We start from the raw sequence: 25407 nt of genomic DNA, 5'->3' as shown, positions 1-25407 counted from the left end.
ATACACAGAAATTGCATCGGAATTAAATACAAAAGGCACAATACCGACTTTAGTACGAGAAAACTGAATCTTCTTACTGACTATGTTTTGAACCATTCCTGTGACACTAGTTATAGATTACGATGCTTCACTTCAGGTTTACTGTATCCCTCTGACCTTCTTATTGACGATGAAACACAGAAATTGCTTCAGAATTAAATAGAAAATGCACAATGATGACTTAAGTACAAGAAGACTGACTCTTCTTACTGACTATGTTTTGAACCATTCCTGTGACACTAGTTATTGATTCCGATGCTTCACTTCAGATATACTGTACCCCTCTGACCTTCTTATTGACAATGAAACACAGAAATTGCATCGGAATTAAATAGAAAAGGCACAATACCGACTTAAGTACAAGAAGACTGACTCTTCCTAATGTCTATGTTTGAACCATTCCTGTGACACTAGTTATGGATTCCGTTGCTTCACTTCAGGTTTACTGTGTCCCTTGGACCTTCTTATTGACGACGAAACACACAAATTGCATCGGAATTAAATACAAAAGGCACAGTGCCGACTTAAGTACAAGAAGACTGACTCTTCTTACTGACTATGCTTTGAACCATTCCTGTGACACTAGTCATAGATACCGTTGCTTCACTTCAGGATTACTGTATCCCACTGACCTTCTTAGTGACGATGAAACACAGAAATTGCATCGGAATTAAATACAAAAGGCACAATGCCGACTTAGGTACAACAAGACTGACACTTCTTGCTGTGTATGCTTTGAACCATTCCTGTGACACTAGTTATAGATTCCGATGCTTCACTTCAGGTTTACTGTATCCCTCTGACCTTCTTATTGACGACGAAACAAAGAAATAGCATCGGAATTAAATAGAAAAGGCACAATGCCGACATAAGTACAAGATGACTGACTCTTCCAACTGTCTATGCTTTGAACCATTCCTGTGACACTAGTTATAGATTCCGATGATTCACTTCAGGTTTACTGTATCCCTCTGACACTCTTATTGACGATGAAACACCGAAATTGAATCGGAATGAAATACAAAAGGCACAATGCCGACCTAAGTACAAGAAGACTCACTCTTCTTACTGTCTATGTTTTGAACCACTCCTGTGACACTAGTTATAGATTCCGAAGCTTCACTTCAGGTTTACTGTATCCTTTGGAATTTCGTATTGACGATGAAACACAGAATTTGCATCGGAATTAAATACAAAATAGTACAATGCCGACTTAAGTACAAGAAGACTGACTCTTCCTACTGTCTATGTTTTGAGCAACTCCATTGACACTAGTTATAGATTCCGATGCGTCACTTCAGGTTTACTGTATCCTTTGGACCTTCTTATCGACGATGAAACACAGAAATAGCATCGGAATGAAATACAAAAGGCACAATGCCGACTTAAGTACAAGAAGATTGACTCTTCTTACTTTCTATGCTTTGAACCATTCCTGTGTCACTAGTTATAGATTCCGATGCTTCACTTCAGGTTTACTGTATCCCTTGGACCTTCTTATTGACGACGAAACACAGAAATTGAATCGGGATTAAATACAAAAGGCACAATGCCGACTTAAGTACAAGAAGACTGAATCTTCCAACTCTCTATGATTTGAACGATTCCTGTGACACTAGTTATAGATTCCGATGCTTCACTGCAGGTTTACTGTAACCCTTGGACCTTCTTATTGACGAAGATACACAGAAATTGCATCGGAATTAAATACAAAAGGCACAATACTGACTTTAGTACTAGAAGACTGACTCTTCTTACTGACTATGTTTTGAACCATTTCTGTGCCACTAGTTATAGATTACGATGCTTCACTTCAGGTTTACTGTATCCCTCTGACCTTCTTATTGACGATGAAACACAGAAATTGCTTCAGAATTAAATAGAAAATGCACAATGATGACTTAAGTACAAGAAGACTGACTCTTCTTACTGACTATGTTTTGAACCATTCCTGTGACACTAGTTATTGATTCCGATGCTTCACTTCAGATATACTGTACCCCTCTGACCTTCCTATTGACAATGAAACACAGAAATTGCATCGGAATTAAATAGAAAAGGCACAATACCGACTTAAGTACAAGAAGACTGACTCTTCCTAATGTCTATGTTTTGAACCATTCCTGTGACACTAGTTATAGATTCCGATGCTTCACTTCAGGTTTACTGTATCCCTTGGACCTTCTTATTGACGACGAAACACACAAATTGCATCGGAATTAAATACAAAAGGCACAATGCCGACTTAAGTACAAGAAGACTAACACTTCTTGCTGTGTATGCTTTGAACCATTCCTGTGACACTAGTTATAGATTCCGATGCTTCACTTTAGGTTTACTGTATCCCTCTGACCTTCTTATTGACGACGAAACAAAGAAATAGCATCGGAATTAAATAGAAAAGGCACAATGCCGACTTAAGTACAAGAAGACTGACTCTTCTTACTGTCTATGTTTTGAACCTTTTCGCTGATACTAGTTACAGATTCCGATGCTTCACTTCAGGTTTACTGTATCCCTTGGACCCTATTATTGACGACGAAACAAAGAAATAGCATCGGAATTAAATAGAAAAGGCACAATGCCAACTTCAGTACAAGAAGACTGACTCTTCCGTGTCTATGTTTAGAACCATTCCTGTGACACTTGATATAGATTCCGATGCTTCACTTCAGGTTTACTGTATCACTTGGACCTTCTTATTGACGACGAAACACAGAAATTGCATCGGGATTAAATACAAAAGGCACAATGCCGACTTAAGTACAAGAAGACTGACTCTTCCTACTGTCTATGTTTTAACCATTCCTGTGATACAAGTTATAGATTCCGATGCTTCACTTCTGGTTTACTGTATCCCTATGACCTTCTTATTGACGATGAAACACAGTAATTGCATCGGAATTAAATATAAAAGGCACAATGTTGACTGAAATATTAGATGACTGGCTCTTCTTACTCTCTATGTTTTGAACCTTTCCTGTGAGACCGGTTTTAGATTCCGATGCTTCACTTCAGGTTTACTGTATCCCTTGGCCCATCTTATTGACGACGAAACACAGATATTGCATCGGAATTAACTAGAAAAGGCACAATGCCGACATAAGTACAAGAAGACTGACTCTTCTTACTGACTATGATTTGAACATTTCCTGTGAGACCAGTTTTAGATTCCGATGCTACACTATATGTTTACTGTATCCCTTGGACCTTCTATTTGACGATGAAACACAGAAATTGCATCGGAATTAAATACAAAAGGCACAATGCCGACTTAAGTACAACGAGACTGACACTTCTTGCTGTGTATGCTTTGAACCATTCCTGTGACACTAGTTATAGATTGCGATGCTTCACTTTAGGTTTACTGTATCCCTCTGACCTTCTCATTGACGATGAAACACAGTAATTGCATCGGAATTAAATACAAAAGGCACAATGCCGACTTAAGTACAACGAGACTGACACTTCTTGCTGTGTATGCTTTGAACCATTCCTGTGACACTAGTTATAGATTCCGATGCTTCACTTCAGGTTTACTGTATCCCTCTGACCTTCTTATTGACGACGAAGCACTGAAATAGCATCGGAATTAAATAGAAAAGGCACAATGCCGACTTAAGTACAAGATGACTGACTCTTCCAACTGTCTATGCTTTGAACCATTCCTGTGACACTAGTTATAGATTCCGATGATTCACTTCAGGTTTACTGTATCCCTCTAACACTCTTATTGACGATGAAACACAGAAATTGAATCGGAATTAAATACAAAAGGCACAATGCCGACCTAAGTACAAGAAGACTCACTCTTCTTACTGTCTATGTTTTGAACCACTCCTGTGACACTAGTTATAGATTCCGAAGCTTCACTTCAGGTTTACTGTATCCTTTGGAATTTCTTATTGACGATGAAACACAGAATTTGCATCGGAATTAAATACAAAATAGTACAATGCCGACTTAAGTACAAGAAGACTAACTCTTCCTACTGTCTATGTTTTGAGCAACTCCATTGACACTAGTTATAGATTCCGATGCGTCACTTCAGGTTTACTGTATCCTTTGGACCTTCTTATCGACGATGAAACACAGAAATAGCATCGGAATTAAATACAAAAGGCACAATGCCGACTTAAGTACAAGAAGACTGACTCTTCTTACTTTCTATGTTTTGAACCATTCCTGTGTCACTAGTTATAGATTCCGATGCTTCACTTCATGTTTACTGTATCCAAGTCACCTTCTTGTTGACGATGAAACACAGAAATTGCATCGGAATTAAATACAAACGGCACAATGCCGACTTAAGTACAAGAAGACTGACTCTTCTTACTTTCTATGTTTTGAACCATTCCTGTGTCACTAGTTATAGATTCCGATGCTTCACTTCAGGTTTACTGTATCCCTTGGACCTTCTTATTGACGACGAAACACAGAAATTGAATCGGGATTAAATACAAAAGGCACAATGCAGACTTAAGTACAAGAAGACTGACTCTTCTTACTGTCTATGTTTGAACCACTTCTGTGACACTAGTTATAGATTACGATGCTTCTCTTCAGGTTTACTGTATCCCTTGGACCTTGTTATTGACGATGAAACACAGAAATTGCCTCGGAATTAAATACAAAAGGCACAATGCCGACATAAGTATAAGAAGACTGACTCTTCTTACTGACTATGATTTTAAAATTTCCTGTGAGACCAGTTTTAGATTCCGATGTTTCACTATATGTTTACTGCATCCCTTGGACCTTCTTATTGACGAAGATACACAAAAATTGCATCGGAATTAAATACAAAAGGTACAATGCAGACTTAAGTACAAGAAGACTGACTCTTCTTACTGTCTATGTTTGAACCATTTCTGTGACACTAGTTATAGATTACGATGCTTCTCTTCAGGTTTTCTGTATCCCTTGGACCTTGTTATTGACGATGAAACACAGAAATTGCCTCGGAATCAAATACAAAAGGCACAATGCCGACTTAAGTACAAGAAGACTGACTCTTCCTACTGTCTATGTTTTGAACCATTCTTGTGACACTTGATATAGATTCCGATGCTTCACTTCAGGTTTACTGTATCACTTGGACCTTCTTATTGACGACGAAACACAGATATTGCATCGGGATTAAATACAAAAGGCACAATGCCGACTTAAGTACAAGAAGACTGACTCTTCCTACTGTCTATGTTTTAACCATTCCTGTGATACAAGTTATAGATTCCGATGCTTCACTTCAGGTTTACTGTATCCCTATGACCTTCTTATTGACGATGAAACACAGAAATTGCATCGGAATTAAATACAAAAGGCACAATGTTGACTGAAATATTAGATGACTGGCTCTTCTTACTCTCTATGTTTTGAACCTTTCCTGTGAGACCGGTTTTAGATTCCGATGCTTCACTTCAGGTTTACTGTATCCCATGGCCCATCTTATTGACGACGAAACACAAAAATTGCATCGGAATCAACTTGAAAAGGCACAATGCCGACTTAAGTACAAGAAGATTGACTCTTCTTACTTTCTATGCTTTGAACCATTCCTGTGTCACTAGTTATAGATTCCGATGCTTCACTTCAGGTTTACTGTATCCCTTGGACCTTCTTATTGACGACGAAACACAGAAATTGAATCGGGATTAAATACAAAAGGCACAATGCCGTCTTAAGTACAAGATGACTAACTCTTGGTACTGTCTATGTATTAACCACTCCTGTGACACTAGTTATAGATTCCGAGGCTTCACTTCAGGTTTACTGTATCCTTTGGAAATTCTTATTGACGATGAAACACAGAATTTGCATCGGAATTAAATACAAAATAATACAATGCCGACTTAAGTACAAGAAGACTGACTCTTCCTACTGTCTATGTTTCGAGCAACTCCATTGACACTAGTTATAGATTCCGATGCGTCACTTCAGGTTTACTGTATCCTTTGGACCTTCTTATCGACGATGAAACACAGAAATAGCATCGGAATTAAATACAAAAGGCACAATGCCGACTTAAGTACAACAAGACTGACACTTCTTGCTGTGTATGCTTTGAACCATTCCTGTGACACTAGTTATAGATTCCGATGCTTCACTTTAGGTTTACTGTATCCCTCTGACCTTCTTATTGACGACGAAACAAAGAAATAGCATCGGAATTAAATAGAAAAGGCACAATGCCGACTTAAGTACAAGAAGACTGACTCTTCTTACTGTCTATGTTTTGAACCTTTTCGCTGATACTAGTTACAGATTCCGATGCTTCACTTCAGGTTTACTGTATCCCTTGGACCCTATTATTGACGACGAAACAAAGAAATAGCATCGGAATTAAATAGAAAAGGCACAATGCCAACTTCAGTACAAGAAGACTGACTCTTCCGTGTCTATGTTTAGAACCATTCCTGTGACACTTGATATAGATTCCGATGCTTCACTTCAGGTTTACTGTATCACTTGGACCTTCTTATTGACGACGAAACACAGAAATTGCATCGGGATTAAATACAAAAGGCACAATGCCGACTTAAGTACAAGAAGACTGAATCTTCCAACTCTCTATGATTTGAACCATTCCTGTGACACTAGTTATAGATTCCGATGCTTCACTGCAGGTTTACTGTAACCCTTGGACCTTCTTATTGACGAAGATACACAGAAATTGCATCGGAATTAAATACAAAAGGCAGAATACTGACTTCAGTACTAGAAGACTGACTCTTCTTACTGACTATGCTTTGAACCATTTCTGTGACACTAGTTATAGATTACGATGCTTCACTTCAGGTTTACTGTATCCCTCTGACCTTCTTATTGACGATGAAACACAGAAATTGCTTCAGAATTAAATAGAAAATGCACAATGATGACTTAAGTACAAGAAGACTGACTCCTCTTACTGACTATGTTTTGAACCATTCCTGTGACACTAGTTATTGATTCCGATGCTTCACTTCAGATATACTGTACGCCTCTGACCTTCCTATTGACAATGAAACACAGAAATTGCATCGGAATTAAATAGAAAAGGCACAATACCGACTTAAGTACAAGAAGACTGACTCTTCCTAATGTCTATGTTTTGAACCATTCCTGTGACACTAGTTATAGATTCCGATGCTTCACTTCAGGTTTACTGTATCCCTTGGACCTTCTTATTGACGACGAAACACACAAATTGCATCGGAATTAAATACAAAAGGCACAATGCCGACTTAAGTACAACGAGACTGACACTTCTTGCTGTGTATGCTTTGAACCATTCCTGTGACACTAGTTATAGATTCCGATGCTTCACTTTAGGTTTACTGTATCCCTCTGACCTTCTTATTGACGACGAAACAAAGAAATAGCATCGGAATTAAATAGAAAAGGCACAATGCCGACTTAAGTACAAGAAGACTGACTCTTCTTACTGTCTATGTTTTGAACCTTTTCGCTGATACTAGTTACAGATTCCGATGCTTCACTTCAGGTTTACTGTATCCCTTGGACCCTATTATTGACGACGAAACAAAGAAATAGCATCGGAATTAAATAGAAAAGGCACAATGCCAACTTCAGTACAAGAAGACTGACTCTTCCGTGTCTATGTTTAGAACCATTCCTGTGACACTTGATATAGATTCCGATGCTTCACTTCAGGTTTACTGTATCACTTGGACCTTCTTATTGACGACGAAACACAGAAATTGCATCGGGATTAAATACAAAAGGCACAATGCCGACTTAAGTACATGAAGACTGACTCTTCCTACTGTCTATGTTTTAACCATTCCTGTGATACAAGTTATAGATTCCGATGCTTCACTTCAGGTTTACTGTATCCCTATGACCTTCTTATTGACGATGAAACACAGAAATTGCATCGGAATTAAATACAAAAGGCACAATGTTGACTGAAATATTAGATGACTGGCTCTTCTTACTCTCTATGTTTTGAACCTTTCCTGTGAGACCGGTTTTAGATTCCGATGCTTCACTTCAGGTTTACTGTATCCCTTGGCCCATCTTATTGACGACGAAACACAGAAATTGCATCGGAATTAACTAGAAAAGGCACAATGCCGACATAAGTACAAGAAGACTGACTCTTCTTACTGACTATGATTTGAACATTTCCTGTGAGACCAGTTTTAGATTCCGATGCTACACTATATGTTTACTGTATCCCTTGGACCTTCTATTTGACGATGAAACACAGAAATTGCATCGGAATTAAATACAAAAGGCACAATGCCGACTTAAGTACAACGAGACTGACACTTCTTGCTGTGTATGCTTTGAACCATTCCTGTGACACTAGTTATAGATTGCGATGCTTTACTTTAGGTTTACTGTATCCCTCTGACCTTCTTATTGACGATGAAACACAGTAATTGCATCGGAATTAAATACAAAAGGCACAATGCCGACTTAAGTACAACGAGACTGACACTTCTTGCTGTGTATGCTTTGAACCTTTCCTGTGACACTAGTTATAGATTCCGATGCTTCACTTCAGGTTTACTGTATCCCTCTGACCTTCTTATTGACGACGAAACAAAGAAATAGCATCGGAATTAAATAGAAAAGGCACAATGCCGACTTAAGTACAAGAAGACTGACTCTTCTTACTGCCTATGTTTAGAACCTTTCCTGTGACACTAGATATAGATTCCGATGCTTCACCTCAGGTTTATTGTATCCCTCTTACCTTCGTATTGACGACGAAGCACTGAAATAGCATCGGAATTAAATAGAAAAGGCACAATGCCGACTTAAGTACAAGATGACTGACTCTTCCAACTGTCTATGCTTTGAACCATTCCTGTGACACTAGTTATAGATTCCGATGATTCACTTCAGGTTTACTGTATCCCTCTGACACTCTTATTGACGATGAAACACAGAAATTGAATCGGAATTAAATACAAAATGCACAATGCCGACCTAAGTACAAGAAGACTCACTCTTCTTACTGTCTATGTTTTGAACCACTCCTGTGACACTAGTTATAGATTCCGAAGCTTCACTTCAGGTTTACTGTATCCTTTGGAATTTCTTATTGACGATGAAACACAGAATTTGCATCGGAATTAAATACAAAATAGTACAATGCCGACTTAAGTACAAGAAGACTGACTCTTCCTACTGTCTATGTTTTGAGCAACTCCATTGACACTAGTTATAGATTCCGATGCGTCACTTCAGGTTTACTGTATCCTTTGGACCTTCTTATCGACGATGAAACACAGAAATAGCATCGGAATTAAATACAAAAGGCACAATGCCGACTTAAGTACAAGAAGACTGACTCTTCTTACTTTCTATGTTTTGAACCATTCCTGTGTCACTAGTTATAGATTCCGATGCTTCACTTCAGGTTTACTGTATCCCTTGGACCTTCTTATTGACGACGAAACACCGAAATTGAATCGGGATTAAATACAAATGGCACAATGCCGACTTAAGTACAAGATGACTGACTCTTCCTACTGTCTATGTATTAACCATTCCTGTGACACTAGTTATAGATTCCGATGCTTCACTTCATGTTTACTGTATCCCTGTCACCTTCTTGTTGACGATGAAACACAGAAATTGCATCGGAATTAAATACAAACGGCACAGTGCCGACTTAAGTACAAGAAGACTGACTCTTCTTACTGACTATGATGTAAACATTTCCTGTGAGACCAGTTTTATATTCCGATGCTTCACTAAATGTTTACTGTATCCCTTGGACCTTCTTATTGATGATGAAACACAGAAATTGCATCGGAATTAAATACAAAAGGCACAATGCCGACTTAAGTACAACGAGACTGACACTTCTTGCTGTGTATGCTTTGAACCATTCCTGTGACACTAGTTATAGATTGCGATGCTTCTCTTTAGGTTTACTGTATCCCTCTGACCTTCTTATTGACGATGAAACACAGTAATTGCATCGGAATTAAATACAAAAGGTACAATGCAGACTTAAGTACAAGAAGACTGACTCTTCTTACTGTCTATGTTTGAACCACTTCTGTGACACTAGTTATAGATTACGATGCTTCTCTTCAGGTTTACTGTATCCCTTGGACCTTGTTATTGACGATGAAACACAGAAATTGCCTCGGAATTAAATACAAAAGGCACAATGCCGACATAAGTATAAGAAGACTGACTCTTCTTACTGACTATGATTTGAAAATTTCCTGTGAGACCAGTTTTAGATTCCGATGTTTCACTATATGTTTACTGCATCCCTTGGATCTTCTTATTGACGAAGATACACAAAAATTGCATCGGAATTAAATACAAAAGGTACAATGCAGACTTAAGTACAAGAAGATTGACTCTTCTTACTGTCTATGTTTGAACCATTTCTGTGACACTAGTTATAGATTACGATGCTTCTCTTCAGGTTTACTGTATCCCTTGGACTTTGTTATTGACGATGAAACACAGAAATTGCCTCGGAATCAAATACAAAAGGCACAATGCCGACTTAAGTACAAGAAGACTGACTCTTCCTACTGTCTATGTTTTGAACCATTCTTGTGACACTTGATATAGATTCCGATGCTTCACTTCAGGTTTACTGTATCACTTGGACCTTCTTATTGACGACGAAACACAGATATTGCATCGGGATTAAATACAAAAGGCACAATGCCGACTTAAGTACAAGAAGACTGACTCTTCCTACTGTCTATGTTTTAACCATTCCTGTGATACAAGTTATAGATTCCGATGCTTCACTTCAGGTTTACTGTATCCCTATGACCTTCTTATTGACGATGAAACACAGAAATTGCATCGGAATTAAATACAAAAGGCACAATGTTGACTGAAATATTAGATGACTGGCTCTTCTTACTCTCTATGTTTTGAACCTTTCCTGTGAGACCGGTTTTAGATTCCGATGCTTCACTTCAGGTTTACTGTATCCCTTGGCCCATCTTATTGACGACGAAACACAGAAATTGCATCGGAATTAACTAGAAAAGGCACAATGCCGACATAAGTACAAGAAGACTGACTATTCTTACTGACTATGATTTGAACAGTTCCTGTGAGACCAGTTTTAGATTCCGATGCTACACTATATGTTTACTGTATCCCTTGGACCATCTTTTTGACGATGAAACACAGAAATTGCATCGGAATTAAATACAAAAGGCACAATGCCGACTTAAGTACAACGAGACTGACACTTCTTGCTGTGTATGCTTTGAACCATTCCTGTGACACTAGTTATAGATTGCGATGCTTCACTTTAGGTTTACTGTATCCCTCTGACCTTCTTATTGACGATGAAACACAGTAATTGCATCGGAATTAAATGCAAAAGGCACAATGCCGACTTAAGTACAACGAGACTGACACTTCTTGCTGTGTATGCTTTGAACCATTCCTGTGACACTAGTTATAGATTCCGATGCTTCACTTCAGGTTTACTGTATCCCTCTGACCTTCTTATTGACACGAAACAAAGAAATAGCATCGGAATTAAATAGAAAAGGCACAATGCCGACTTAAGTACAAGAAGACTGACTCTTCTTACTGCCTATGTTTTGAACCTTTCCTGTGACACTAGATATAGATTCCGATGCTTCACCTCAGGTTTATTGTTTCCCTCTTACCTTCTTATTGACGACGAAGCACTGAAATAGCATCGGAATTAAATAGAAAAGGCACAATGCCGACATAAGTACAAGATGACTGACTCTTCAAACTGTCTATGCTTTGAACCATTCCTGTGACACTAGTTATAGATTCCGATGATTCACTTCGGTTTACTGTATCCCTCTGACACTCTTATTGATGATGAAACACAGAAATTGAATCAGAATTAAATACAAAAGGCACAATGCCGACCTAAGTACAAGAAGACTCACTCTTCTTACTGTCTATGTTTTAAACCACCCCTGTGACACTAGTTATAGATTCCGAAGCTTCACTTCAGGTTTACTGTATCCTTTGGAATTTCTTATTGACGATGAAACACAGAATTTGCATCGGAATTAAATACAAAAAAGTACAATGCCGACTTAAGTACAAGAAGACTGACTCTTCCTACAGTCTATGTTTTGAGCAACTCCATTGACAATAGTTATAGATTCCGATGCGTCACTTCAGGTTTACTGTATCCTTTGGACCTTCTTATCGACAATGAAACACAGAAATAGCATCGGAATTAAATACAAAAGGCACCATGCCGACTTAAGTACAAGAAGACTGGCTCTTCTTACTTTCTATGTTTTGAACCATTCCTGTGTCACTAGTTATAGATTCCGATGCTTCACTTCAGGTTTACTGTATCCTTTGGACCTTCTTATTGACGACGAAACACAGAAACTGAATCGGGATTAAATACAAACAGCACAATGCCAACTTAAGTACAAGATGACTGACTCTTCCTACTGTCTATGTATTAACCATTCCTGTGACACTAGTTATAGATTCCGATGCTTCACTTCATGTTTACTGTATCCCTGTCACCTTCTTGTTGACGATGAAACACAGAAATTGCATCGGAATTAAATACAAACGGCACAGTGCCGACTTAAGTTCAAGAGGACTGACTCTTCTTACTGACTATGATGTAAACATTTCCTGTGAGACCAGTTTTAGATTCCGATGCTTCACTAAATGATTTCTGTATCCCTTGGACCTTCTTATTGATGATGAAACACAGAAATTGCATCGGAATTAAATACAAAAGGCACAATGCCGACTTAAGTACAACGAGACTGACACTTCTTGCTGTGTATGCTTTGAACCATTCCTGTGACACTAGTTATAGATTGCGATGCTTCACTTTAGGTTTACTGTATCCCTCTGACCTTCTTATTGACGATGAAACACAGTAATTGCATCGGAATTAAATACAAAAGGTACAATGCAGACTTAAGTACAAGAAGACTGACTCTTCTTACTGTCTATGTTTGAACCATTTCTGTGACACTAGTTATAGATTACGATGCTTCTCTTCAGGTTTACTGTATCCCTTGGACCTTGTTATTGACGATGAAACACAGAAATTGCCTCGGAATTAAATACAAAAGACACAATGCCGACATAAGTATAAGAAGACTGACTCTTCTTACTGACTATGATTTGAAAATATCCTGTGAGACCAGTTTTAGGTTCCGATGTTTCACTATATGTTTACTGCATCCCTTGGACCTTCTTATTGACGAAGATACACAAAAATTGCATCGGAATTGAATACAAAAGGTACAATGCAGACTTAAGTACAAGAAGACTGACTCTTCTTACTGTCTATGTTTGAACCATTTCTGTGACACTAGTTATAGATTACGATGCTTCTCTTCAGGTTTACTGTATCCCTTGGACCTTGTTATTGACGATGAAACACAGAAATTGCCTCGGAATTAAATACAAAAGGCACAATGCCGTCTTAAGTACAAGATGACTGACTTTCCCTACTGTCTATGTATTAACCACTCCTGTGACACTAGTTATAGATTCCGAGGCTTCACTTCAGGTTTACTGTATCCTTTGGAAATTCTTATTGACGATAAAACACAGAATTTGCATCGGAATTAAATACAAAATAATACAATGCCGACTTAAGTACAAGAAGACTGACTCTTCCTACTGTCTATGTTTTGAGCAACTCCATTGACACTAGTTATAGATTCCGATGCGTCACTTCAGGTTTACTGTATCCTTTGGACCTTCTTATCGACGATGAAACACAGAAATAGCATCGGAATTAAATACAAAAGGCACAATGCCGACATAAGTACAAGAAGACTGAATCTTCCAACTCTCTATGATTTGAACCATTCCTGTGACACTAGTTATAGATTCCGATGCTTCACTTCAGGTTTACTGTAACCCTTGGACCTTCTTATTGACGAAGATACACAGAAATTGCATCGGAATTAAATACAAAAGGCACAATACTGACTTTAGTACTAGAAGACTGACTCTTTTTACTGACTATGTTTTGAACCATTCCTGTGACACTAGTTATTGATTCCGATGCTTCACTTCAGGTTTACTGTATCCCTTGGACCTTCTTATTGACGACGAAACACACAAATTGCATCGGAATTAAATACAAAAGGCACAATGCCGACTTAAGTACAAGAAGACTGACTCTTCTTACTGACTATGCTTTGAACCATTCCTGTGACACTAGTCATAGTTACCGTTGCTTCACTTCAGGATTACTCTATCCCACTGACCTTCTTAGTGACGATGAAACACAGAAATTGCATCGGAATTAAATACAAAAGGCACAATGCCGACTTAAGTACAACAAGACTGACACTTCTTGCTGTGTATGCTTTGAACCATTCCTGTGACACTAGTTATAGATTCCGATGCTTCACTTTAGGTTTACTGTATCCCTCTGACCTTCTTATTGACGACGAAACAAAGAAATAGCATCGGAATTAAATAGAAAAGGCACAATGCCGACTTAAGTACAAGAAGACTGACTCTTCTTACTGTCTACGTTTTGAACCTTTTCGCTGATACTAGTTACAGATTCCGATGCTTCACTTCAGGTTTACTGTATCCCTTGGACCCTATTATTGACGACGAAACAAAGAAATAGCATCGGAATTAAATAGAAAAGGCACAATGCCAACTTCAGTACAAGAAGACTGACTCTTCCGTGTCTATGTTTAGAACCATTCCTGTGACACTTGATATGGATTCCGATGCTTCACTTCAGGTTTACTGTATCCCATGGACCTTCTTATTGACGACGAAACACAGAAATTGCATCGGGATTAAATACAAAAGGCACAATGCCGACTTAAGTACAACGAGACTGACACTTCTTGCTGTGTATGCTTTGAACCATTCCTGTGACACTAGTTATAGATTGCGATGCTTCACTTTAGGTTTACTGTATCCCTCTGACCTTCTTATTGACGATGAAACACAGTAATTGCATCGGAATTAAATACAAAAGGTACAATGCAGACTTAAGTACAAGAAGACTGACTCTTATTACTGTCTATGTTTGAACCATTTCTGTGACACTAGTTATAGATTACGATGCTTCTCTTCAGGTTTACTGTATCCCTTGGACCTTGTTATTGACGATGAAACACAGAAATTGCCTCGGAATTAAATACAAAAGACACAATGCCGACATAAGTATAAGAAGACTGACTCTTCTTACTGACTATGATTTGAAAATTTCCTGTGAGACCAGTTTTAGATTCCGATGTTTCACTATATGTTTACTGCATCCCTTGGACCTTCTTATTGACGAAGATACACAAAAATTGCATCGGAATTAAATACAAAAGGTACAATGCAGACTTAAGTACAAGAAGACTGACTCTTCTTACTGTCTATGTTTGAACCATTTCTGTGACACTAGTTATAGATTACGATGCTTCTCTTCAGGTTTACTGTATCCCTTGGACCTTGTTATTGACGATGAAACACAGAAATTGCCTCGGAATTAAATACAAAAGGCACAATGCCGACTTAAGTACAAGAAGACTGACTCTTCCTACTGTCTATGTTTTGAACCATTCTTGTGACACTTGATATAGATTCCGATGCTTCGCTTCAGGTTTACTGTATCCCTTGGACCTTCTTATTGACGACGAAACACAGAAATTGCATCGGGATTAAATACAAAAGGCACAATACCGACTTAAGTACAAGAAGACTGACTCTTCCTACTGTCTATGTTTTAACCATTCCTGTGATACAAGTTATAGATTCCGATGCTTCACTTCAGGTTTACTGTATCCCTATGACCTTCTTATTGACGATGAAACACAGAAATTGCATCGGAATTAAATACAAAAGGCACAATGTTGACTGAAATATTAGATGACTGGCTCTTCTTACTCTCTATGTTTTGAACCTTTCCTGTGAGACCGGTTTTAGATTCCGATGCTTCACTTCAGGTTTACTGTATCCCATGGCCCATCTTATTGACGACGAAACACAAAAATTGCATCGGAATTAACTTGAAAAGGCACAATGCCGACATAAGTACAAGAAGACTGACTATTCTTACTGACTATGATTTGAACATTTCCTGTGAGACCAGTTTTAGATTCCGATGCTACACTATATGTTTACTGTATCCCTTGGACCTTCTTTTTGACGATGAAACACAGAAATTGCATCGGAATTAAATACAAAAGGCACAATGCCGACTTAAGTGCAACGAGACTGACACTTCTTGCTGTGTATGCTTTGAACCATTCCTGTGACACTAGTTATAGATTGCGATGCTTCACTTTAGGTTTACTGTATCCCTCTGACCTTCTTATTGACGATGAAACACAGTAATTACATCGGAATTAAATACAAAAGGCACAATGCCGACTTAAGTACAACGAGACTGACACTTCTTGCTGTGTATGCTTTGAACCATTCCTGTGACACTAGTTATAGATTCCGATGCTTCACATCAGGTTTACTGTATCCCTCTGACCTTCTTATTGACGACGAAACGAAGAAATGGCATCGGAATTAAATAGAAAAGGCACAATGCCGACTCAAGTACAAGAAGATTGACTCTTCTTACTGCCTATGTTTTGAACCTTTCCTGTGACACTAGATATAGATTCCGATGCTTCACCTCAGGTTTATTGTATCCCTCTTACCTTCTTATTGACGACGAAGCACTGAAATAGCATCGGAATTAAATAGAAAAGGCACAATTCCGACATAAGTACAAGATGACTGACTCTTCCAACTGTCTATGCTTTGAACCATTCCTGTGACACTAGTTATAGATTCCGATGATTCACTTCAGGTTTACTGTATCCCTCTGACATTCTTATTGACGATGAAACACAGAAATTGAATCGGGATTAAATACAAAAGGCACAATGCCGACTTAAGTACAAGAAGACTGACTCTTCCTACTGTCTATGTATTAACCATTCCTGTGACACTAGTTATAGATTCCGATGCTTCACTTCATGTTTACTGTATCCCTGTCACCTTCTTGTTGACGATGAAACACAGAAATTGCATCGGAATTAAATACAAACGGCACAGTGCCGACTTAAGTACAAGAAGACTGACTCTTCTTACTGACTATGATGTAAACATTTCCTGTGAGACCAGTTTTAGATTCCGATGCTTCACTAAATGTTTACTGTATCCCTTGGACCTTCTTATTGATGATGAAACACAGAAAGTGCATCGGAATTAAATACAAAAGGCACAATGCCGACATAAGTATAAGAAGACTGACTCTTCTTACTGACTATGATTTGAAAATTTCCTGTGAGACCAGTTTTAGATTCCGATGTTTCACTATATGTTTACTGCATCCCTTGGACCTTCTTATTGACGAAGATACACAAAAATTGCATCGGAATTAAATACAAAAGGTACAATGCAGACTTAAGTACAAGAAGAGTTACTGTCTATGTAAGAACCATTTCTGTGACACTAGTTATAGATTACGATGCTTCTCTTCAGGTTTACTGTATCCCTTGGACCTTGTTATTGACGATGAGACACAGAAATTGCCTCGGAATTAAATACAAAAGGCACAAAGCCGACTTAAGTACAAGAAGACTGACTCTTCCTACTGTCTATGCTCTGAACCATTCCTGTGACACTAGTTATAGATTCCGATGCATCACTTCAGGTTTACTGTATTCCTCTGACCTTCTTATTGACGACGAAACACAGAAATTGCATCGGAATAAAATAGAAATGGCACAATGCCGACTTAAGTACAGGAAGACTGACTCTTCCTACTGTCATGTTTTGAACCATTCCTGTGTCTCTAGTTATAGATTCCGATGCATCACTTCAGGTTTACTGTATCCCTTGGACCTTCTTATTGACGATGAAACACAGAAATTAGATCGGAATTAAATACAAAAGGCACAATGCCTACTGAAGTACAAGAAGACTGACTCTTCTTACTGTCTATGTTTTGAACCTTTTCTCTGATACTAGTTACAGATTCCGATGCTTCACTTCAGGTTTACTGTATCCCTTGGACCTTCTTACTGACGACGAAACAAAGAAATAGCATCGGAATTAAATAGAAAAGGCACAATGCCGACTTAAGTACAAGGAGACTGACTCTTCCGTGTCTATGTTTAGAACCATTCCTGTGACATTTGATATAGATTACGATGCTTCACTTCAGGTTTACTGTATCCCTTGGACCTTCTTATTGACGACGAAACACAGATATTGCATCGGGATTAAATACAAAAGGCACAATGCCGACTTAAGTACAAGAATACTGACTCTTCCAACTGTCTATGTTTTGAACCATTCCTGTGACACTAGTTATAGATTCCGATGCTTCACTTCAGGTTTTCTGTATCCCTCTGACACTCTTATTGACGATGAAACACAGAAATTGCATCGGAATTAAATACAAAACGCACAATGCCGACTTAAGTACAAGAAGACTCACTCTTCTTACTGTCTATGTTTTGAACCATTCCCGTGACACTAGTTATAGATTCCGATGCTTCACTTCAGGTTTACTGTATCCCTCCAACCTTCGTATTGACGATGAAACACAGAAATTGCATCGGAATTAAATACAAAAGGCAGAATGCTGACTTAAGTACGTGTAGACTGACTTTTCCTACTGTCTATGTTTGGAAACATTCGTGTGACACTAGTTATAAATTCCCATGGTTCATTTCAGGTTTACTGTATCCTTTGGACCTTCTTATTGACGATGAAACACAGTAATTGCATCGGAATTAAATACAAAAGGCACAATGATGACTTAAGTACAACGAGACTGACACTTCTTGCTGTGTTTGCTTTGAACCATTCCTGTGACACTAGTTACAGATTCCGATGCTTCACTTCACTTTTACTGTATCCCTCTGACCTTCTAATTGACGACGAAACAAAGAAATAGCATCGGAATTAAATAGAAAAGGCACAATGCCGACTTAAGTACAACAAGACTGACTCGTCTTGCTGTGTATGTTTTGAACCATTCCTGTGACACTAGTTATAGATTCCGATGCTTCACTTCAGGTTTACTGTATTCCTCTGACCTTCTTATTGACGACGAAACACAGAAATTGCATCGGAATTAAATACAAAAGGCAGAATGCTGACTTAAGTACGTGTAGACTGACTTTTCCTACTGTCTATGTTTGGAACCATTCCTGTGACACTAGTTATAAATTCCCATGGTTCATTTCGGGTTTACTGTATCCTTTGTACCTTCGTTTTGACGATGAAACACAGAAATTGCATCGGAATTAAATACAAAAAGCACTATGCCGACTTAAGTACAAGAAGGCTGACTCTTCTTACTATGTTTCGAACCATTCCTGTGACACTAGTTATAGTTTCCGATGCTTCACTTCAGGTTTACTGTATCCCTCAGACCTTCTTGTTGACGATGAAACACAGAAATTGAATCGGAATTAAATAGAAAAAGCACAATACCGCCTTAACTACAGGGAGACTGACTCTTCCTACTGACCATGTTTTGAACGATTCCTGTGACACTAGTTATAGCTTCCGATGCTTAACTTCAGGATTACTGTATCCCACTGACCTTCTTAGTGACGATGAAACACAGAAATTGCATCGGAATTAAATACAAAAGGCACAATGCCGACTTAAGTACAGGAAGACTGACTCATCTTACTGTCTATGTTTTGAACCATTCCTGTGACACTACTTATAGATTCCGATGCTTCATTCCAGGTTTACTGTATAACTTGGACCTTCTTATGGACGATGAAACACAGAAATTGTATCGGAATGAAATACAAAAGCACAATGCCGACTTAAGTACAAGAAGACTGACTCTTCTTAGTGACTATGTTTTGAACCATTCCTGTGACACTAGTGATAGATTACGATGCTTCACATCAGGTTTACTGTATCCCTCTGATCTTCTTATTGATGATGAAACACAGAAATCGCTTCAGAATTAAATAGAAAATGCACAATGATGACTTAAGTACAAGAAGACTGACTCTTCTTACTGACTATGTTTTGAACCATTCCTGTGACACTAGTTATAGATTCCGATGCTTCACTTCAGATATACTGTACCCCTCTGACCTTCTTATTGACAATGAAACACAGAAATTGCATCGGAATTAAATTGAAAAGGCACAATGCCGACTTAAGTACAAGAAGACTGACTCTTCCTAATGTCTATGCTTTGAACCATTCGTGTGACACTAGTTATAGATTCCGATGCTTCACTTCAGGTTTACTGTATCCCTTGGACCTTCTTATTGACGACGAAACACACAAATTGCATCGGAATTAAATACAAAAGGCACACTGCCGACTTAAGTACAAGAAGACTGACTCTTCTTACTGACGATGCTTTGAACCATTCCTGTGACACTAGTCATAGATACCGATGCTTCACTTCAGGATTACTGTATCCCACTGACCTTCTTAGTGACGATGAAACACAGAAATTGCATCGGAATTAAATACAAAAGGCACAATGCCGACTTAAGTACAACAAGACTGACACTTCTTGCTATGTATGCTTTGAACCATTCCTGTGACACTAGTTATAGATTCCGATGCTTCACTTCAGGTTTACTGTATCCCTCTGACCTTCTTATTGATGACGAAACAAAGAAATAGCATCGGAATTAAATAGATAAGGCACAATGCCGACTTAAGTACAAGAAGACTGACTCTTCTTACTGTCTATGTTTTGAACATTTTCGCTGATACTAGTTACAGATTACGATGCTTCACTTCAGGTTTACTGTATCCCTTGGACCCTCTTATTGACGACGAAACAAAGAAATAGCATCGGAATTAAATAGAAGAGGCACAATGCCGACTTCAGTACAAGAAGACTGACTCTTCCGTGTCTATGTTTAGAACCATTCCTGTGACACTTGATATAGATTCCGATGCTTGACTTCAGGTTTACGGTATCCCTTGGACCTTCTTATTGACGACGAAACACAGAAATTGCATCGGGATAAAATACAAAAGGCACAATGCCGACTTAAGTACAAGAAGACTGACTCTTCCTACTGTCTATGTTTTAACCATTCCTGTGATACAAGTTATAGATTCCGATGCTTACTTCAGGTTTACTGTATCCCTATGACCTTCTTATTGACGATGAAACACAGAAATTGCATCGGAATTAATTACAAAAGGCACAATGTTGACTGAAATACAAGATGACTGGCTCTTCTTACTCTCTATGTTTTGAACCTTTCCTGTGAGACCGGTTTTAGATTCCGATGCTTCACTTCAGGTTTACTGTATCCCTTGGCCCATCTTATTGACGATGAAACACCGAAATTGCATCGGAATTAACTAGAAAAGGCACAATGAAGACATAAGTACAAGAAGACTGACTCTTCTTACTGACGATGATTTGAACATATCCTGTGAGACCAGTTTTAGATTCCGACGCTACACTATATGTTTACTGTATCCCTTGGACCTTCTTTTTGACGATGAAACTCAGAAATTGCATCGGAATTAAATACAAAAGGCACAATGCCGACTTAAGTACAAGAAGACTGACTCTTCTTACTGACTATGTTTTGAACCATTCCTGTGACACTAGTTATAGTTTCCGATGCTACACTTTAGGTTTACTGTATCCCTCTGACCTTCTTATTGACGATGAAACACAGTAACTGCATCGGAATTAAATACAAAACGCACAATGCCGACTCATGTACAAGAAGACTGACTCTTCCTACTGTCTATGTTTTGAGCAACTCCATTGACACTAGTTATAGATTCCGATGCGTCACTTCAGGTTTACTGTATCCTTTGGACCTTCTTGTCGACCATGAAACACAGAAATAGCATCGGAATTAAATACAAAATGCACAATGCCGACTTAAGTACAAGAAGACTGACTCTTCTTACTTTCTATGTTTTGAACCATTCCTGTGTCACTAGTTATAGATTCCGATGCTTCACTTCAGGTTTACTGTATCCCTTGGACCTTCGTATTGACGACGAAACACAGAAATTGAATCGGGATTAAATACAAAAGGCACAATGCCGACTTAAGTACAAGAAGGCTGACTCTTCCTACTGTCTATGTATTAACCATTCCTGTGACACTAGTTATAGATTCCGACGCTTCACTTCATGTTTACTGTATACCTGTCACCTTATTGTTGACGATGAAACACAGAAATTGCATCGGAATTAAATACAAACGGCACAGTGCCGACTTAAGTACAAGAAGACTGACTCTTCTTACTGACTATGCTGTAAACATTTCCTGTGAGACCAGTTTTAGATTCCGATTCTTCACTAAATGTTTACTGTATCCCTTGGACCTACTTATTGATGATGAAACACAGAAAGTGCATCGGAATTAAATACAAAAGGCACAATGCCGACATAAGTATAAGAAGACTGACTCTTCTTACTGACTATGATTTGAAAATTTCCTGTGAGACCAGTTTTAGATTCCGATCTTTCACTATATGTTTACTGTATCCCTTGGACCTTCTTATTGACGAAGATACACAAAAATTGCATCGGAATTAAATACAAGAGGTACAATGCAGACTTAGGTACAAGAAGCCTGACTCTTCTAACTGTCTATGTTTGAACCATTTCTGTGACACTAGTTATAGATTATAATGCTTCTCTTCAGGTTTACTGTATCCCTTGGACCTTGTTATTGACGATGAAACATAGAAATTGCCTCGGAATTAAATACAAAAGGCACAATGCCGCCTTAAGTACAACAAGACTGACTCTTCCCACTGTCTATGTTTTGAACCATTCTTGTGACACTAGTTATGGATTCCGATGCATCATTTCAGGTTTACTGTATCCTTTGGACCTTCTTATTGACGATGAAACACTGAAATTGCATCGGAATTATATACAAAAGGCACGATGCCGACTTAAGTACAACAAGACTGACTCGTCTTGCTGTGTATGCTTTGAACCATTCCTGTGACACTAGTTATAGATTCCGATGCTTCATTTCAGGTTTACTGTATTCCTCTGACCTTCTTAATGACGACGAAACACAGAAATTGCATCGGAATAAAATAGAAAAGGCACAATGCAGACTTAAGTACAGGAAGACTGACTCTTCCTACTGTCATGTTTTGAACCATTCCTGTGTCTCTAGTTATAGATTCCGATGCTTCACTTCAGGTTTACTGTATCCCTTGGACCTTCTTATTGACGATGAAACACAGAAATTGCATCGGAATTAAATACAAAAGGCACAATGCCGACTTAAGTACAAGAAGACTGACTCTTCTTACTGTCTATGTTTTGAACCTTTTCTCTGATACTAGTTACAGATTCCGATGCTTCACTTCAGGTTTACTGTATCCCTTGGACCTTCTTATTGACGACGAAACAAAGAAATAGCATCGGAATTAAATAGAAAAGGCACAATGCCGACTTAAGTACAAGAAGACTGACTCTTCCGTGTCTATGTTTAGAACCATTCCTGTGACATTTGATATAGATTACGATGCTTCACTTCAGGTTTACTGTATCCCTTGGACCTTCTTATTGATGACGAAACACAGATATGGCATCGGGATTAAGTACAAATGGCACAATGCCGTCTTAAGTACAAGAATACTGACTCTTCCAACTGTCTATGCTTTGAACCATTCCTGTGACACTAGTTATAGATTCCGATGCTTCACTTCAGGTTTTCTGTATCCCTCTGACACTCTTATAGACGATGAAACACAGAAATTGCATCGGAATTAAATACAAAAGGCACAATGCCGACTTAAGTACAAGAAGACTCACTCTTCTTACTGTCTATGTTTTGAACCATTCCTGTGACACTAGTTATTGATTACGAAGCTTCACTTCAGGTTTACTGTATCCTTTGGACCTTCTTATTGACGATGAAACACAGAATTTGCATCGGAATTAAATACAAAAGGTACAATGCCGACTTAAGTACAAGAAGACAGGCTCAACCTACTGTCTATGTTTTGAGCAATTCCATTGACACTAGTTATAGATTCCGATGCTTCACTTCAGGTTTACTGTATCCTTTGGACCTTCTTATCGACGATGGAACACAGAAATAGCATCGCAATTTAATACAAAAGGCACAATGCCGACTTAAGTACGAGAAGACTGACTCTTCTCACTGTCTATGATTTGAACCATTCCTGTGACACTAGTAATGGATTCCGATGCTTCACTTCAGGTTTACTGTATCGCTCGGACCTTCTTATTGACGACGAAACACAGAAATTGAATCGGGATTAAATACAAAAGGCACAATGCCGACTTAAGTTCAAGAAGACTGACTCTTCCTACTGTCTATGTTTTAACCATTCCTGTGACACTAGTTACAGATTCCGATGCTTCACTTCAGGTTTACTGTATCCCTCTGACCTTCTAATTGACGATGAAACACAGAAATTGCATCGGAATTAAATAGAAAAGCACAATGCCGACATAAGTACAAGAAGACTGACTCTTCTTACTCTCTATGTTTTGAACCTTTCTGTGAGGCCGGTTTTAGATTCCGATGCTTCACTTCAGGATTACTGTATCCCTTGGACCTCCTTATTGACGACGAAACACAGAAAATGCATCGGAATTAAATAGAAAAGGCACACTGCCGACATAAGTACAAGAAGACTGACTCTTCTTACTGACTATGATTTGAACATTTTTTGTGAGACCAGTTTTAGATTCCGATGCTTCACTATATGTTTACTGTATCCCTTGGACCTTCTTGTTGACGATGAAACACAGAAACTGCATCGGAATTACATACAAAAGGCACAATGAAGCCTTAAGTACAAGAAGACTGACTCTTCTTGCTGTGTATGTTTTGAACCATTCCTGTGACACTAGGTATAGATTCCGATGCTTCACTTCATGTTTGCTGTATTCCTCTGACCTTCTTATTGACGGTGAAACACAGTAATGGCATCGGAATTAAATACAAAATGCACAATGCGGACTCATGTAGATGAAGACTGACTCTTCTTACTGTCTATGATTTGAACCTTTCCTGTGACAGTAGATACAGATTCCGATGCTTCGCTTCAGGGTTACTGTATCCCTTGGACCTTCTTATTGTTGACGAAACACAGAAATTTCATCGGAAATAAATAGAAAAGGCACAATGCCGACTTAAGTAAAAGAAGATTGACTCTTCCTACTGTCTATGCTTTGAGCAATTCCTGTGACACTAGTTATAGATTCCGATGCTTCCCTTCAGGTTTACTGTATCCCTCTGACATTCTTATTGACGATGAAACACAGAAATTGCATCGGAATTAAATACAAACGGCACAGTGCCGACTTAAGTACAAGAAGACTGACTCTTCCTACTGTCTATGTTTTGAGCAATTCCATTGACACTAGTAATGGATTCCGATGCTTCACGTCAGGTTTACTGTATCCCTTGGACCTTGTTATTGACGATGAAAC

This window comes from Schistocerca piceifrons, unplaced genomic scaffold, assembly GCF_021461385.2.
Source record: "Schistocerca piceifrons isolate TAMUIC-IGC-003096 unplaced genomic scaffold, iqSchPice1.1 HiC_scaffold_1544, whole genome shotgun sequence".
NCBI classification, from domain to species: Eukaryota; Metazoa; Arthropoda; class Insecta; order Orthoptera; family Acrididae; genus Schistocerca; species Schistocerca piceifrons.
Note: the sequence above shows the minus strand (reverse complement) of the source record.